An 18,322-nucleotide genomic window follows, 5' to 3' on the forward strand; every position below is an offset into this window, starting at 1 on the left:
TGGAGAATTCTTGCTCACCGTAGGATTCCCGAAAGAGACGACCAATCTGCTTGTGTCTCAGTCTTGGTGCATGCTTTGTGTTTGTGGTCCGGCTGACGGACCCACGGTCCCCATGGCTCCCGGACTAGACTTTTTGAATAGTATTACTGGAGGGGGTGCAGGCTGGAGGCCAAGGTCACCCAAGCCAGCACAATGAAATAAGCCCGTCACTCCAATGCTCTGTGGCCGCCAGCCGCAGGCACAACAATGCTTTTAATTTTGGACTTCCCTCCATTCTGCCGTTATGTATAGGGGCCGTGATAGCAAGCTGGCTGCTTGCCCACGGCAGTGGCAGCCTGAGAGCTTTTCCATAACAAGAGAGGAGGAGGAGGAGGAGGAGGAGGTGAGGGGAAGTGTGGGAGTCGATGATGACAGTGTGAACCACAATGTTGTGTTCTCACAGACAGCTGATAACTGGACCTCCAATAACAACGGGCGCGTCTCTCCTTCCAGGTTTGATGCCACGCTCTCACGCTTCGGTTTATCTCTTCCCTGCGAACTGGTGGGAGAGCCGAGGCAGCCGAAGGAGGAGGAGGAGGCGCAGAAGGTGAAGTGCGAAAGCCGCGGCTGGGAAGTAATTGGACAGGTACAAAGATAATATTTGATGAAAAACAGCAGCTGGAGCGGCAGAGCTCCCTTTGCCGCAGTGAGGCTGTATCTTTTTCGAAAGTGAGTCTTTAAAAAACTTAATTTTATCTTTCGGGATTTACAGTACGGTCCCCCTGGTTGGCTGTGCCGTCGCATGTAAAAAGCTCATTACATCACTGCATCAAAGCCCCGGCTTGGTGGGACCTCAGCGGCATTGCAAGTTATGCAAAAAAAAACAACGTCCCTCAGCCCTGCCCTTCCACACAGACCCCGGGGACGCGCTTACACGGAGGGCGTCCATTTCGCCTTTGATGCCGTGCTTACTCTTTGATGGAAATCAGCTAAGCATCTCTGATAGCGCCGGGCCTTTGCTCAATCCACGCGTTTCCCGCGCCCGCGCCGATCGCGACCCAATCTGGGTGGGGGGGACTTTGGCTGTGACTCAGAAGCGAGGCTTTACACCTGACGGCGTCGAAGCCACGTCGGTGGAAAGGGCCAGCTGCGCGGAGGCAGCCATGTAAGACGTCGGCCTTATTGTGCAACGGGGGAAGCTGATTATGACTGATTATGAACAATTCTGTTATAAAACTGTTTTTCATCAGAGGGAAGGAGGAAAAACAATGGCGGTGACTCAAGCAGTGGCTGCGGCTGACCTGTGGGGCTTTCATAACACAATTGCCCTGACAGGATGCAACAACAAACTGAATGATAACAAGCACTGAATGAATGCAAAAACAGATCCAAATTAAATGCAAGCTGCACGGTATTAGAGGGCTTCCAGTTCGTCTTCCTAATCGCCCCATCCCTCGCAGAGTCACTGTGCTGCTGCGTCCCGTGCTATCAGTCGTGGGCCCTGGATGGGTGAACCTGGCAGGATGAGTTGCTGGTGCTGTGTCATGAAGGCTGGCGGAGCCTGTGCAGGTTATCAATCAGCACATGCACTTCCCTCCAGGCCCCTCTTTGCAAAACAGCAGCACACCAGCTATTAAAAGAACATTAGGCTCCCAGAATGCCGTTCACCGTGACGTTAAAAGCGGAGACACGTCACCCCTTCCCGCAGCCAGTCACGTGGTTAAAAGGGAGCAGGACGATCCATAATTGAAGGGAAATTAGAACTGCACTGCAAATGAAATGAATGAAGAACCTTTGGATTACGCTTTGCCGGCTTTTTGGTTTGAGGAGATTTTGTAGATTTCTAGGTTGCAGCCGTTCCTGCCCAGTTCTTTCACTGTTCGGCCTTGGTGCCAGCTTTCCTCGTCTGACAAATCTTCTTTGCAGAGAAAGATGTGCACACACGAACTTCTCTGGATTTTTTATTTTTTTTTATCTTTTCCAGGTGGCAGAAATTTCAGTAAACTGTATAACTGTATACTGCAGGTGGAGTACACAGAAAAACCTCAACAGTGGCACAGGAATCACCGCCATAGACCGTGAGCGTAGGCTATGTCATAGACTCGTACAAATCAAGCTTGGGTCCCAAGTCATCAGGTATATCAGCAGCAGAAAGGTCATGTCCCATCTCCCTTTGGATAATCTGCAAGCTTTATTTTTTTTTTTTTAGACATATGAATCCAACCTGATAATAAACTTTGCAAACAATCAGTATTTAATAATCAAAATTTCCAGATTCAGTTTTCAACAAAGAGCTGACGTAGCCTGGCTGTAGAAAATGTTTGGTTTCCATTTGTGCCTTGATGCTTTTTTTTTTTTCCTGGTCTGAAAAACGTGCATGAAAAGTGCAACTACTACTGCGACAGACGCACTTGTATTGTTGTTATACAGGCACAGCCTACAGAATAGTTTTTTAAATCAGCATATTTCATGGTAAAGCTAACGGCAACATGACAGGTAATCAGGACCTGACTACAGTTTGCCATACGCACACAGAACGGCTACACTCTAAAAACAAGTGTGTGTCAGACTCCAGCATCATGCTCAAGAAGATACATTTTCCGTGCTCAGTGAGCAAAGCTGTCAGCTCACATCCACGTCTTGGCGATAGTCCCGAGGTTAACATATTCTTCTGTGCATGCCTGTGTGTGTGTGTCAAGGTAGGTGTTAGCGGATTGTTGTTGTTTTTTTCGAAGCATAATTTCCATGCATGCAAAACCATAGAATCTCAGCTTCATGTTACACGAACAGTGATGGAACCTGCTCTGGCAGGATGAATGAATTTGAAAGGCGTTCGACAGAGAGCTCCCACTCGGGAGGAGCGGAGCACCTGTGCTCAGGGGCAACTGAGTAGGAGTGGAACAACATCACCGGCCTCTTCATTACTCAACACACACACAAACACACACACACGCACAGAGCCAGGACCAATGACTACAGCAATTCATCAGAGGATTCGTGGCCAGAGCCCTATCTGTGGGTGTGTGAACACATGTGAGACCCAGACAAAGAGATAAATGGGAGCAAACTGGAATTCCTGCCGATTTGTACAGCTGCCACCGAAGTCTATTTACAAGCAGAAAGTTTTACAGCGTGAGCTTTCACTGCACTTCGGAGCGGGTTTGAGTTTTTAAAGTGTGTCCAAAATTCTTTTCAGGTCAGTCCAAGTCACAAGCAAAGTGCAACTCAAGTCTTCAGGCACACAAATCTTAAGCAAGTCAAGCCTGACATCGGTCACAATGAAATCAGGTTCACCCGGACTTCCTTTTTGTGACTTGGACTCATGTCATGAGTCAGTCTCTTCTTATAAGATGATGTCACGTAGTCTTTAGGGATGGTGACATCAGGTTTTATCATTGGTTGGACAACAGGAAGCAATGGAAGCAGAAGAGAGGTTCAGCTTTTAGCAATGGCTTTACCTGTTCCTATTCTCAGGATAAATTGATAAAAGCAGTATTATTATTTAATCTTTTTAAGGATAAAACACTTGAATTCTGAGATGAATTCGAATGAATGGATTCACCTCGGATTATTTTTCTCATTTTACCATTTTACTTTCCATGAATCAGGTGCTGTCATCATATTTTTTTGTCTTTTGTGGAAAATTAAAAAAAACTATAAATAAAAAACTTTATCGAGCCATCTCTCCTAAACATATTGTGAATACAGCCGACGTCATCTAGAAGCCTCTAGCACACGTCAGGTTTCAAAGTGTGGATTTTTGTGATTTCGAGTCATTTGAGTCAAAAGCAAGTTTTAAATCCTCCTTTGTCATTTCGTTGCCAACCAAAACGTCCTTGCGCATCAGTGTATTCAGTGGTCGACCACACCGTTGTCGCTGGCATCTTTTTTTATCAGTACACGTAGCTGTTTATCCAAATCGAACATGAGAGCTCAGGTGCAGTTGAAGTACATGGGAAAACTCACCGCTGTAGACGTAGAGGTCAGGTCACAGACTCTGTGTAGATTTGCTGCAGAACTATAACTATAAACCAAGCTCTCAAGTCAATAACTGAACAGTGAGGTCCAAGAAAAGTGGTCAAAGTCAAGTTAAGAATCCAGTAAACCCTACATAGGGAGCAGGGGTTATGGAGTGAGTGAACAATTGCAGACACAGTAACAGTCTTTGATGGGTCAGTTTTAAAGGGCTCTTTGAATGCCTCAAACCTCTATCCTGTAAAGTCTGGAGGGGTGATCAAGTCAAATCACCTTCAAAATTACGTCTCAAGAAATTTTTCTGTACACGTGAGTCCACTTCTCAAATAAGTGTCACGTCGAGTCAAATTTAATAACAACAGGCGTCAGACGTCAAGAAGCGCTGCCTCACACTGCGAGCTCATTAAAACTAACAGAAGTCCAGACTGTCTGATGGATTCAGATACACCGTGTAATGCACACCTAAGGTCAGGACTGGTACAAAGAGCGGGGCAGCTAACAGTGCCTGAGAAAGGACCTGTGACAGGCCTGTCATATCACTGGAAAGAGGACACCCACTGCAGCCTGAAAACAAATGGCTCGAGGTGAAACTTTCCAGGAAGCCAGTGCTAGTGGGAAATTTATTAAATCAACTAAAATATGAAATCAAAGGACAGGTTGATAGAAAATGAGCAAAGCAAGAGAAGTAGATAAACTGTTCCAACACAACATCCGGTGAGTTCTCCTTTAAGACCTCTTGATAGAATGCTATTTGGCTTTTTTTTTGTGTGTGTGTTATTTACGCTGCACAGACACGCACACCTGGAGACCTCGAGACCTTCGATACCTGCAAATCTCTTCACAGGCTTATTCCTTCTCCCCCGAGAGTTATTGAGCCAGGCAGTAAAGGCGCAGACATTGGGATGCAGCTCAGCCTCGCCACCGTCTGAGTCGTAAATATCCTCCCCTCCATCCATGCCCTCCTCTCCCTCTCTTCTTTCTTCCCCTCGTCCTTACGTGACCCATGACGGAGTGGCCGCCGCTCACGTCCCCGCAGTTCTTGTCACAACCGGTAACGGAATCGAAAAAAACAACAACAGCAACAAAAAAAAAAACACCCACCGCTCTTATTGAATGCATAATGACTCTTCCCCGAGTCATCCAGGGTTTGAGGCATTAGTCTAATCTCGACGTTATTGGAAATGCATGTGGGGTTCTGCGGGATTTGATTGATTTATCTGCATGTTTTTCTTTGTAAAGTTGTGTTGACAAGTGCTGCTACAAAGGGAGGACAAACTTGGAGAGAGGGCAGGTCAAAGCGTAGGATGAACAGTATAAAAACAATCTAGTACAGAGCTTCTGATCAGCTGCCTTGAGGATAATTGAATATTCACACTGACGCCTTGCCGAACTAAACCTCCATTCTGTGCCTTTCCCTTCTTTCAGATCTTAAACACCAGGGGGAAAAAACGTTTGATCAAAGACTCATCTACGGCTCCCGTCTTGCGGCCAGATCTTTGCAGATCGCTACATCTCGTGGTGTGGCCGCACCTGTCAGGACCAAGAGACGGATTGATATGTAAAGTCCGTCACTCCCGCGTTACCGCATTGATTATCGGGCCGCTGCCGCTCAATGAGGCCACGGTAACGGATAACAAGCGCATAATCCCCCACGTAATGGCTGTCAAGGGTCTAAATTTACACCAGGAAAATAGGCCTGGAGAGCTTTGATGGAGCGTTTGACCAAATCAATTAGAGATTTTATCCCTGCTGGACGCCTCTGCGTTCTCTTTCATTCTCTTTCTGAAGCGTTATTAAGGACTGATTTAAACTGGACTAATGGCGTTTTGAGTGCTGGTTTGGTGATGACTTTCCGTTCTGCCCTAACACCCTGAAGCTGGGATCCGTCAGGAGGAAAGGCTGCAGCCACACTCCGACTAACACGAGGCTGGATGTTGGAGAAAAGCCCCGAGCTGCAAGGTCCTTTCTTTATCTCCCATCTCTCTTTGCTCCCCACTTCTTTAATGCCATGTCATGCTTTCATCTGAATAAGTATCTTCCTCTTCATCCCTTCTCTCATCTCTACTTCAAACTCAGTGCACATGCTCCGAGTCCCTCGAAGCAAAAAGGGTGTTTTAAAGTCTGGAAGCTGGAAAAATCTATTTTTTATTTTTTATTTTTAATATTTCAAAGATTCCAAATGAATGTCTACAAGATATCTCAACCTTTATTATGAATTTATGTTGCTATGTTGATAAGATGTTATTAAGACCACCTTCAAATCCTTTTAACGTGTTAACGACAATTGTCCACATGAATGTCACCCTCTTAGGACCCTTTGTGCTTTGTTAAAGTGTTCTGCAGTTGTGCTCTCCTGCTAATCTAGAATTTTAAATTAACAGCTGATCAAATTATGGTGTGTAACGTGAAATAGCACATTCACTATAACCCAACAGAGAACAGTTCTACACTTCCCCTCAGATCTGTGCCGCATTTTCCTATCAGCTAATTTGTTTTGGTTTTGCGACCCCCCAAATTTTCTTTTGGTTCACTTCACCTTCCTCAAAGTAGTTTTCAGGAGCAGAATCTGATAAATATAATGGACACCACGTTCTCCAAACAAACAGCAGACAACATGAGCTAGCTAGCTACTGAGCAGCTAGCTAGTGGAATAGCTATCAGCTAAACTGTAACAGGGTTTCCTCACAACCTAAATGGGGAGTGAATATGAGATTTGCGTTCAATGTATCACCCCAAAACACAACTCTAAACACATGCTAACTTATATTTGTTTTTGCTGGATGTGCTTTTATTGGTGTCTGTCTCTTTCAAGTAGCCAACAAAACTTTAGCAACAACTTTCAGTTGATATTTCTTTTGTAAATACTTGTAAGAAAATTTGCACATGCAAATTAAAACTGACGCTTTTGCTGAAGCATCCAAACATTTTAAGCCTTCTGGGAATGACAGCTCAGAGAAAAGAGTGGCGTAGAAAAATGCAGATTCTTAAAAGATAAATGTCTGAACCACCCACGACCGACACCGAGAATCAGAGGAAAAATTCAGGCTTCTTTGCTTGAATTACAAAAAGTTGACTCAAGAGAACAGTGGCAGCCACTATACAAAAGTGTTCACTTCCCTCTTACTTCTCCTGACCCCTGATTTCCCCTGGAAAGCTTTGCTCCTATCACACAGAAATGCCAGCTCTACTCCACCTCCCTCCTACATTCTGCCCAGCAACCATTTTTTAAAGGACTTTCAAATATTTTGGGCAGCGATGTGCACTTGGATTTGCAGTTATTTCCCCTCTCAGTCCTAAATAGTGTCAAAATGAAAGCCGTAAAACTTTTGATTGGCACTATAAATCCATCAGGGCGTGTAGGGTTATATGGAGGTTAGCACTACATCAGATTTCCTGTAATGCCGGTGACGTGGTTGTCCTCCATCTGACAACCCATCCGCAGCAGGTCGAACACCTGTCACACCTCACTGTCCGTCAGAGGAGGCGATGGCAGACCTGGCCAAATTGCCCTTCAGCCCTGCAGCCCAGGCCGGCATGGTTTGAGAGTACCCACAGCATGAAGCAGAATGAGTCAGCCGGAGAAGCAGGGCTGAATCAAAATACTCAACATGAGTCAAGCTTTCTAATTTTTTTTTTTTTTATTATTATTTTTTTTTTCAAAGGCTGAATCACAAAATTTGTTGGATTTTGGGCATGAACATTTCTGCGTGCATCCACTTTTAGAAAATTTTGAGGCTGGGGCTGTAAGAGAAAAGAAGTACACACGCATAGAGACAACGGAAATGCAAGATGGAAAGATTTAGCATAACAAGAAGAGAATCTAAGACGAGGAGGCCAATAAATGGTAAAGCCTGACTTCACTGCATGAATGTAACTTCCTGTTTGAGATGATTAGCGACGTCCGCGGTACATGCCATTCAATCACATCTTGTTCAGTCCGTTTCCCTGCTCCGATTTGGGGAGGCAGCAGGTATTTTTAACTCGAGATATTCGATAAAAGCAGACGCCTCGCCAGAGATTTTAAATTGAGACAAACAGACAAGCAAACACCACAGCAAAATAGCATGACACAGCAGTAGCACCGCGACGCCAAGGGTGCTGTCAGCCACCATCTATCCTCCAGCTTCCCAGCAGGCATCGCAGTTTCCACAAGGCCTCCCCGTACGCGCCTTACCCTCTAACACCGAGCAGGTAAAGTCGACACTTTATCACTTGCGAGCGCGGACACAAGCGCAGGCTTTGAAACAAACTTTTGGCCCGGTGACAGCCGAAGCACTATTAGTGCACTGCAGCACAACAACTGCTGCAACATTAAACTGAGAAGGGACCATTTGTCAAAGTGCTGCCCACGAGAACTCCCTTATGTGAAGCTGCTTCTGAGGAAGAGGAGACTTTGTGGCTCTCGAGACTCGTCCACTGGATTCAGGAGAAGCTTGGTGACACAGTTTTCACTCAAGTCGCACATCTAAACGAAGTGAAGGCGTCACGCAGAAATAATAGAAACACACTTAATCCCTTCAAATCAGCGTAAGATGTAGCAGGCCGAGACAGGGTGCTTATTTCAACATGCTTGGGGGGGAGGGACAAAGGACTAATTCTGTGTGTTGTGGCTGTTTGAATCTGACGAGATTCAAGTGATTGGGTTGAAATTGTTTTTACTGTAATGCAGTGGGTTTGGAAACCTGCAGGGGTTTGGAGAAAATCGGAAGGATTGATAGTAGCAAGTAGAGGTTCAGTTATTCAAAATGTAACTGCTAAACTGAAATAATGAATCATTTCCTTTCTGCCTCTAAAATGAGTCAAATCCTTTGGTTGTAGGAGGGGCAGGCAAACTTTTAAGGGTCACAACCCCAAGAAATGTTGGGAAATCTAGTATGCCGAGTGTCAGCGGATACTTGAATGCACAGTTGCTAATCATAAAAGGAAATTACGAACTTCGGAAATCCTCTCGCTCCAAGACAATAGTGGAATTTAAAGATGTAAGTGAGGAAAAATGTGACAATAGGCTGTGGAATCCACGCTTTCCTGTGGAAGAACTATCTCATAATCTCTCTGAGAGTATCTAGTATGAACCACACAAGAGCTATGTCCGGAGCAAGACAGGAAACAAGGGCCTTTGTTGCGTTCGGGAGGTAGACACAGCAAGCCTGTGCTGTATTCAAGAATTTGTAACGCAAAGAAGGAAATATAAATGGTTTCCACCGTGTCTCTACACTTCCTGTACTTCCATATGTAAAAAGCAACGCCACAGAAACTCCCTTAGACTACACACACATTCCTAACTCTACTTCTACGCAGCCTCTTGTCTGATCACAATGGCCGGAACGACAGGCAGAGAAGAAGGATGTTTTTTGGAGGTGCGGGGGGGTGTATTGTACCTCGTTTCCTTGAGTGGAGCAGCAGGGGCCGCTGAGAGCCAGCTGGGATGAGTGGACAAGAGGAGCGACATCCGTACACAACATCCAAGTCCTGATATTTCCCGCCGGGCAGTGACCACGTGTCCAGAGCCCAAACAGCGAGAAAAAGAGAGACGGAGGGAAAGATGTATTGTTCTCTCCTCCTCCTCCTCCTCCTCCTCCTCCTCCTCCTCTCCTCTCCATCCCCCACCATTAGTGAGACGGATTAACTCCAAGAGCTTCTAGTCCTGAGTTTGTCTGGGTCGCTATGCTGACACACATCGCATCAATTAGGTCGTGTGATTTAGACTGACGGATGAAGTCGGATCACAAAAACACAATTGGCCCGAAACTGGAGAATTCACCCATGGGTGAGCAGCTCAGTGGCTAATTTCTCCAAAGAGGCTAAAAACGCAATAAGGCAGTTACACAAACAAACATAAATTGCACAAGTTGCAACACACATACACATACACAGAACTAACACCAAACATGTCTGGGTGTGTGATTGGGACGCTGTGAAGGTAATCTTGTTCCAGAGTAATGGAGTCTTCTAACTGGATAGGGGTGACCCTTCTTCCACAGCCACCGCAGGAGCGAGCAATGATTAAAGACGTGGGATTTGGTTTGGAGCTCGACTGGTAAAGTCTGATGGAAAGGAAAGTCGCGGAAGCGGCGGATGTAATGACTTCAGCCTGCGCTCCCCAACGACTCTGGGGGTGATGTTTACCTGCAGATGACAGAAGATAAGACGGAGCGGGGACCTGACAGAGTTGACATTTTAAAGTGAGATCGTATTGGGGGTGGTCCAGTGGGAGTCCCGTTACAGCCGGGGAAATGTCAGAGGGTTGGATTTGTGACACATTATTTGGATTAATATCACGGAGCAGACGGCACACCACGGCGCTGTTATCGGAAACGCAGATACCGCAAATTATTAGCGGCAGAATCTGAACAATTCCGCTCGACAGTGCTTGAGTGTCAGAGTATCCAAAAAAAAAAGTACAAATCATAAGGAATGAACTCCGAAAGGAAAAAAAAAAGGGAAAATTTCTTTACTAAAGTGAGAACAAATTACCAACGATTACTTTTTTAAGTATTTACTATAAATACCAATAAATCCCAAATAATCAAATCAAATTGCTCAAATTAGCAAAAAGCACAAAAGAAAGATTTTCATTTACATTTTCCTCAATTGCAGAAGTAATTTGTTATCGCCCCTCGTTAAGATAGTTTGTCTGACCAATAATACAAAATGTTAATAATAGTTTTACTTGAACAGAGACACAGCAAATTTCACTTTGAATTTAGAGACCACCGCCATGCTAACAGCCCAAGATGTAAACGTACTTATCCGCAGTGGTGCTTTGAGCTAAATGCTAACACGAGTAAGCTAATGACAACATTAAAATGCTAATACAGCAAGTTATTTAGCATGTGGTACACATTAGTCCTTATTAAGATTTCTGAACACCAATACAAAATGCAAATAGTGTTACTTAACAAAGATAACAAGACATAGCAATCTTTAGACCAAAACAGGAGACTACTGCCAAGCTAATAGCTCCCTAAGATGTAGTATACGTATCTACAATGGCGTTTTTATCATCTTATGCTAGCTAACATGACACCGTAGACAGAAGTTAGGACCCTTTCATGCCTGAATAAATATACAAAACTGATGATTTTAAGACAAAAGTACAAATATAAAAATAATAGAAAATGCTAATATCGTGTGCTATTTAGCATGTTTTACACATTAGTCTTTATTACTGTACAATATCTGAACCCAAATACAAAATGCAAATAGTTTATCAAAAGACAGCAATCTTAAGATGAAAACAGGAGACTACTGCCATGCTAATAGCTCTCTAAGATGTAGTATACGTATATACAGTGGTGCTCTCATTATCTTACGCTTACCATGCTTGCTTGACATTGTAGATAGAAGTTAGGGCCCTGTATGCCTACACAAAACTGTTGATTTTATGACAAAAATATAAAAATAATAGAAAAATTAAAATAAATCTGTGAAAACAGGGGACCGGACAGCACTTTTTAATTGCCACACTGAAATGTTGGAACCCCTTCACCCTTCTTCAGCTTGTGTAATGACATTCACTATCAATAATCTCAGGACTGAATTCTGAGCACAAATTTTAATGTTAGTTGTGAAATAAAGTCATTTTGAAAAACATCTACCACCTTACCAACCCTCGGTTTCACGCAGACTCTGATTAAACATGTCGCAGATGACTGAAACCTCCAATTACACACACACACACATACACACACACACACCCTCTAATACCTCCGTGTACAAAAATAATCCTTGTGAAACTGGGTTGATAATTGCTGTCCCGCTCGCAGCATTAGGCGAAACCGCTGTGAACCAAACAAGCCAATTATTCTGAGTCCGTTTTGAAACGCTCCAAAGAAAACTGAGCATTCAGAGCCCGCTGATGGACCACTGTTTCCCAACCCTAAACACTTGGGGACCAGGAGCGCGCAAGCTGTGACAGGACTCGAGTGTTTACGTTGAGTAATCATTTGCATTGAGGTTTGGTGGTGCACTGAGCAAGATGCAAGAGGATCAAGATCAGGGCGTAAGCGCCTTAAAGGAATGCAGCTTCAGAAAATAGACTTGTTCCTATACGTTGAAGTAGCCTCAACATTTATAGCGCCCAATGCTCGTGCAGTATAAGTAGCATTAGCATGGATTACTCTCTAAACTCCATCAGTTATCGCTCACACACATCTGAAACATAATGAAGCAATCAGTGCCACCACTCAACATGTTAATTACCAACGCTAGCCGGGGACGCCCACCAGCAGCTTCTCAGACTAAGTGTGTATGTGCAGTTTTTTTTTCCATAATAAAAAAAGTGCCTCACCAACAGTTTAATTACCAGAGGATGAGAAGCTTTGGTTTTGCCCATGCTATCACTCATCATAGCTGAATTAATGAATAGGAAAACAGCAGAGGAACAAGGCAAGATCAGCACGGTCTGGATGAGATCCACGACGCCACGCACAGAGTCAGCAGTCTTTGGACGTTATGGATGAAGAGGTGGAGATGGTTCATGAGAGGAAGAGCTGGGTTTGCGGGTGATTTGTTGTGATGAAGCGATAAACCACAGATGATCCACGCCCCTTCGGTTCGTACTAGCAGGTGAAAGAATGAGCGGCACGGAGAAAATGACCAATACGTTTCATCAGTACGTGGGATTATCATAAATCTGTAAGCCTCCACCCATCAGTGAGGCAAATTAGAAGAAAAGCACCCACATCGCTCCACAGCAGCAGCACTGCATCTTGTCGGGGGCGAACACTATTTATCCAGAGGACGTTGCTTTATTTTATGGATCAGTGATGCAGCAGCGCAAAAAGATCTGTTGAATTTATTTAGCCCCAACTTTGATTTCTCCTGACCTAAAACACGTTTCATTTGTTCAATCCACTCTTTCTATATCCATTTTTTGGTATTTTATTCCATTTCATTATCTTGAGTGTTGTTTACCTGCTTTTAAGTTTTTCCTCATGTAAAATGGGACTTTTATGAAAGGTTAAAATAGCATTTACTAATTCATTATCATTGTCATGTCATTATATTACTATTAGTCAGTGTCCATAACTAATAGATCCAGTCAAACATGGAAGACTACTACTTCTTTTACTGTACTATATGCAATGACAATAAAGTTGAATGTAATCTCATCTAATCTAAAAGAAACATCTTTTACTCTAATCTCCGTTTGTCCTTTTATATCTCATTAGTTTCATTTCATTTTTGGGTGTAGAGGCTACACGATTAATTGATGAATTAATTTGTTCACTGACAAGACAGTAAACTGAAAATTAAAGTTCTTGCTAAATGTAATGTCTCGATCGTTGGTGACACTTTTTTTCTTGATTTTTTTCCCCCCGAAATTTAAGAATGTTAAACGTAAATTATTATAAACTCTGTAAATTTAGTTTTTGGACTGTCTGGGCGGGCATTTCAAGACATCACCCATCCCATCTTTGGGAAACTGCCAGTTATTGCAATTTTTTTTTTTTTTTGACAAATCTGTTATTGTAGTGAAGCGAGGAGGTGGTCACTCAAGGCCCATTCAATGAAGAGGTTGATTTTTTGAACAGAAGCAATAACATCAGTCTTTACTGACTCCTTAAGCTGGTACTTGTGCTAAAGTCTGGATGAAGTAACAGAGATCTCTTATCCATAGAGTTGCTCGCGTTGGCCTAATGAATGAGGAGCTCTTAAATACTTAAATTTAAAAAAATAAAATAAAAAATACCCACAAATTGATGGAAATAATCCATAGCTGCGATCCTGATTGTACTCTGATCAACCCCCTGCTCACCTAACCCAACCCACAACTCTAATGAGGGATGAATGTTGTGAAAAACACCAAGTTTCAAATGGGAAGTGTTACCTCTGCTAACACCTCCCTTTTCATTTCAGACAAAAAATGTCTGTGCCAGACAAAATGAATGTCAATGGCATTCCAGTGGCTTGTTTACGGCTATCGTAGTTAAATGTCAAATGCGTGGCCCTGCGGGGGACGCCGAGCCGCCCTGGAGAGAGAGTTAGCGGGTATCTCCTGCTCCATCGCCCTGCTACTCCTCTCCTCTCCTCTCCTCTCCTCTGCTCTCCGTGATGTCGGGCGCGGGGCAGCATGGTGGGATGAGCAGCAGGATCTAATACGAGTGAAGGAGTGAAGAATGAAGCGAGCACCCAGGGGAAAAGCAGAGAAGGCGGCCAAACCACACGGACATTATTTTAAGATTCACTGTGGCGATAATTTCTGCAGGAGAGGGCTACTGCACCACAGATGACAAAGCGGTGTGAGCTCTGCAATAAAAGGGACCATTCCAGTGGTTTGGCACTTTGTTGTTGTTGCTTGCTACAAATCACTTATACCATGTAGTTAAGCAAACTATATAGAGTCTGTTTAAAACCTTAGATTTGTTTTGTCTGCCATTCCAGACACGTCACATCCCCTTTTCACAGAAATTTCTTCAACACGCATAAACAAAACACATGGAGTGAGAATTCAACAGAAACCAGTGATGTAGATCATGTCATTTCTTGTCCTCCTCCAACCACCTCGGCAGAAAGCAAAGTCGTGCCAGAAATACAAATTCTTCCACAACAACCGGCAGTTATCCTTTAAGGCATAGGTCTACAATAGGGGGTTCGCGACACCCAGGGGGTCCGCGGAGGTACTGCAGGGGGAAATCACAAATCTTTGGTTGATTTGACATTTTATATATATATAATATTATTATTTTTTTTAATTTCCCCCTACAATTTTCATAAATTTAAATTTCTTTAAATACACATTAACAGGAATCCAACATAGGGTGAAATTGAGCCAATCACGAGGCCGCATATTACAATGACTGTCGGCCACCCTACTGTTGCACATGCTTGACTTAAGGAAATTAATATTTGAACCTGGGTATTATTTGAATAGCTTAATATTGAATGCAACATGATAATAACAATGCCTATTTATAAATAGGCAAGACATGTTTAAAAGTGTCCAATCCGTGGATGTCAAACTCGTGCATCTACGCTGCTGGAAAGCACGTATTTCGAAATGTGCATTTCATTTGACGAAGAAACACAACAACAGCAGTGCTAGCTGCTGAACTGAGACTTTGATCATTTCAAATTACTGCCAGAATCCCTGGTACATCTCACTCTTAGCAGAAGCTTAGTAGATTTATTTTTTGAGTAAATGAGAAACTAATATTCTGTCTGTTGTGGATGTTCTCTTTATACATGTACTCATACGCGGCTGTGCACAGACTGACTGTGCCAACAAATTTCTTTAAAGGATAGTAAAGGATCTGTCCATCTAGTAAATAACTGAACAGAAAGGCAGACTTAATAACAGCCTTTCTGACTCCTCTTGGTATCAAAGAGGCTTGTAGGCCTCGGCCTGGTGCAGTTGTCCATTTAGCAGCTTTGCTAAACCAGATTTAACAATATTCATTCATCAACTCTTGTGATAAAATAAAGCTGAGTTGATGACAGAGGACTGAACAAGCCTAATGATGCGGAAGACATAATGACTGTATCTGATTATGCTGTTGACTTCTGTGTCCCTATATCGGCCTATACAGTTTATTTAGCTGCACTGTAATTTCTAAAAGCACTCTGGAGTCTGTAATAAATATTTCCCGTATGGATAACGCGCTTCCTCTTAGTGCCAGTAATCCTACATGTCATCAAAACAAGCAGCACAGGAATGGTAGGATTATTCCATTATGGAGCCAAAAATCTGTAAACGCGCTGATATGCTCCTTTAGACGCCGTCATGCATTAAGTCCCGTTACAGTGCTGAAAGAGGCTGGAATAATAACTGCAGTCACTACAGCATGTTTGACATATCGTGCACCATAGCCAGCTGCAGTGTGTTTACAGCACAAACAGCCTGCGCAGTGTGTCCAATTTACTTGCAGCTTCTGACAAACCCAAAACGTCAAGTCATCTCTTCGCCCCCCCACCCCTCAAAGGGACGCTCTTGCCCTCCGCTTCGGGAAAGGAGGAGAGGGGAGTGAGGAGGCTTCAAGCGGCCGCTTCCATTCGGCTTCGCAGCGGTGCCATTCCCCGCACACAGCGGATAATCTGAGTGGGAGCATGCATTTTGTGGATCAGCAGTCCTGAGCCACGGATGTGTGGAGGCACAAATGTGAAAGCGCAGACAGGCTGGGGGCACTTTGAAGCGGGAATATTTACAAATGCAACGCCGGTCACAGAGCCAGGAGCCTGTCCAGCTCACGTCCAGTCAGATTTTCTATTCTGACATGTTGCTGCTGCCAACCCTGTCACTCAGCAGCATCGACGACGTCCTCCCGACACGATCCCGTCCCTGTCTCCATGGTGACGTGGCTGCCACAAACCACCGTCCCCGCCGCCGCTACCGGCACCGCAAACACCTTCATCAACAAACATGCACACAAAGCAAGCAATGCCCCCTCCACCAGTTGGTTGACGGCTTTCCTTCACCCGGCCACTCTGTGTATTGAAAGAAATTTGCGGGGTTGTCATATTCCGTATTAATGCCGTCTCGGATTACCACAGAGCTCTCCAAAACCCCCGGGGACAGAAATCTCTCAAAACTAGGAGAAGGAGAATGGGAGAAGACCGCACACACACCCCCTAATTGGGGGTGACAAGTGCTGATGGTTTTGTATTTGAGGAGTTCTCCCAGAGGTGGTTAATGCCATGATTACAGCCAAATGTCAGCTGCTGTGACACCTCTGGCAAGGAACACATCAGAAACACACTGCATCTCAATCCTGCTTTGCACGCTAGCTGTCGGGTAGCCTAAGCGATTCACTGGAAAAAGAAAAAAAAAAAAACACACTTCCTGCCCTTTTTGTTTTGAAGACTGTTTTGGCACACTCTTGCGAATCCTCCTTCTTCCATCTCTCCTACGTTTCCTTTTACCTCATGTGACCTGGCGGAGGACTTGGCTCTCACCCTGCCAAGTGCCGTATGAAGAACATCAGCCGTGCCGCTCTACAGCCCATCAATCAGACTCTCCAGCCGCCATGAAATGAGCCATATGCAGCACGCTCAGGGCACAGAAAGAAAACAGTGGTTTTATATAGCCTTGATAACCCTTTTTTATTTTTTTCTGGCACAAAGTGCTCAGACAAGGGCAGCGTAAGTCGAATGCTGACCTTGCGCATGTGATTACAAATGCACAGCGAAGGGAATGATTTAATTTAGAGAAGAGGAAGTGTAACGTAGAGATGACCAAGCAATTAAGACAAGACAGGGGGAGTCACCTCAGTCCACCGCAACAATTAGCCGCTGACAGTGACATAGGAGCCCAATAATAAGCTCAAGCGTGGCAGGTGGGGACTTCTCATTCCCTAACATATGGTGCCACTCTAATCTGCAGCCTCTGTCAGTCTGTCCACTCGGCAGGGTTTGATTTTAACCGATCAAAATGCTGTAGATAAAAACAAGGGAGAGATAATTTAAGCCACTCTCTGTGTCCTCAAAGTATTGACAAATTATAACTGAAAGGCTCTTTATGCCGTTTTGTGGTACAAATATCCAGATTGAGGAAGTTGCCAAGGAAACCAGAGCCTCTCCATATGTGTGTGTGTGTGTATGTGTGTGTGTGCTTCTTCTTCTTTTTTTTTTTAAACTTGATAGAATAGCACTTTTCTGGGTTGAGACAGTGGTGATTTGCTTCCTTGTTAGCCGGGGGGGTCACAACCTGCCATCCATTAGAGGTGCCAAGTAATCCTGATAGGTGAGCCCAACCTCAGACCTCGTAATCATCGCGCTGACACCTGCTAGCATTGTACCCTTTCATCACATGACCCCCAGCGTCCGGTCCGCAGGGCTTCGGGTTTGCAGGGGTTTGACGCGCTGCTCCCCCAGGGCTTCTTCTCCCCCTCTCCCACCGGACCCTCTCATAATCCTATTACACCCAGTCATCTGCACTGCATTAAAGGAAATGTGCTGATTGATCCTAAACCGCAAAAGCGGTCGCACACAGAGGAGAACGCAACTCGTATGTGTTTAACTTTTCACATGTGAGCGTGTGGCACTGTGATCTTTCTACAGATTTTTTCTTTTTTTTTATATGTGACAAGACAGCTGGATTAAAGGGGTCTTCAGGTGTCAACGACACAAACAAACTCCTCAAAAATAATATAGTGAGAAGAGAAGCTGTTGTACAACTGGTAACTTCGGGCTTAAAAGGTCTTGAAAAAAGAATAGTGTGATATGTATAGCGCTGGGATAAAGAGTAGAGTTAAGCCATGCCTTATGACTGCCTCGTACAAAACACCAGAGCATTTATGACAAAAAGTCACTCATTTGTTAAAGCTGCAGCTTAAGAAAATGTGCCGTTGTCCCCTGAATGAGTCCTTATATGTGCTGCATGGGAAACAGACACAACTAGTAATAATGTTCTATCGATAAATGCTAATGC

At 44.1% G+C, this 18,322-nt stretch overlaps 1 protein-coding gene across 2 annotated transcripts in view; it reads right to left on the reverse strand.

The window, feature by feature from the left end:
- Window positions 1–18,322, reverse strand: part of tmem108 (transmembrane protein 108) — a 45,555-nt gene that overhangs the window by 21,645 nt on the left and 5,588 nt on the right. The window contains exon 1 of one of the 2 annotated variants that reach the window (XM_047568107.1): window positions 9,333–9,474. The exons of the other annotated variant lie outside the window; for it this stretch is intronic. The gene's annotated coding sequence lies outside the window, so the exon portion shown is untranslated. Of the gene's footprint in view, window positions 1–9,332; window positions 9,475–18,322 lie in introns of those variants that run through there. 2 annotated transcript variants of the gene reach the window in all.

The sequence above is a fragment of the Mugil cephalus genome, chromosome 18 (assembly GCF_022458985.1).
Source record: "Mugil cephalus isolate CIBA_MC_2020 chromosome 18, CIBA_Mcephalus_1.1, whole genome shotgun sequence".
Classification (NCBI taxonomy): Eukaryota; Metazoa; Chordata; class Actinopteri; order Mugiliformes; family Mugilidae; genus Mugil; species Mugil cephalus.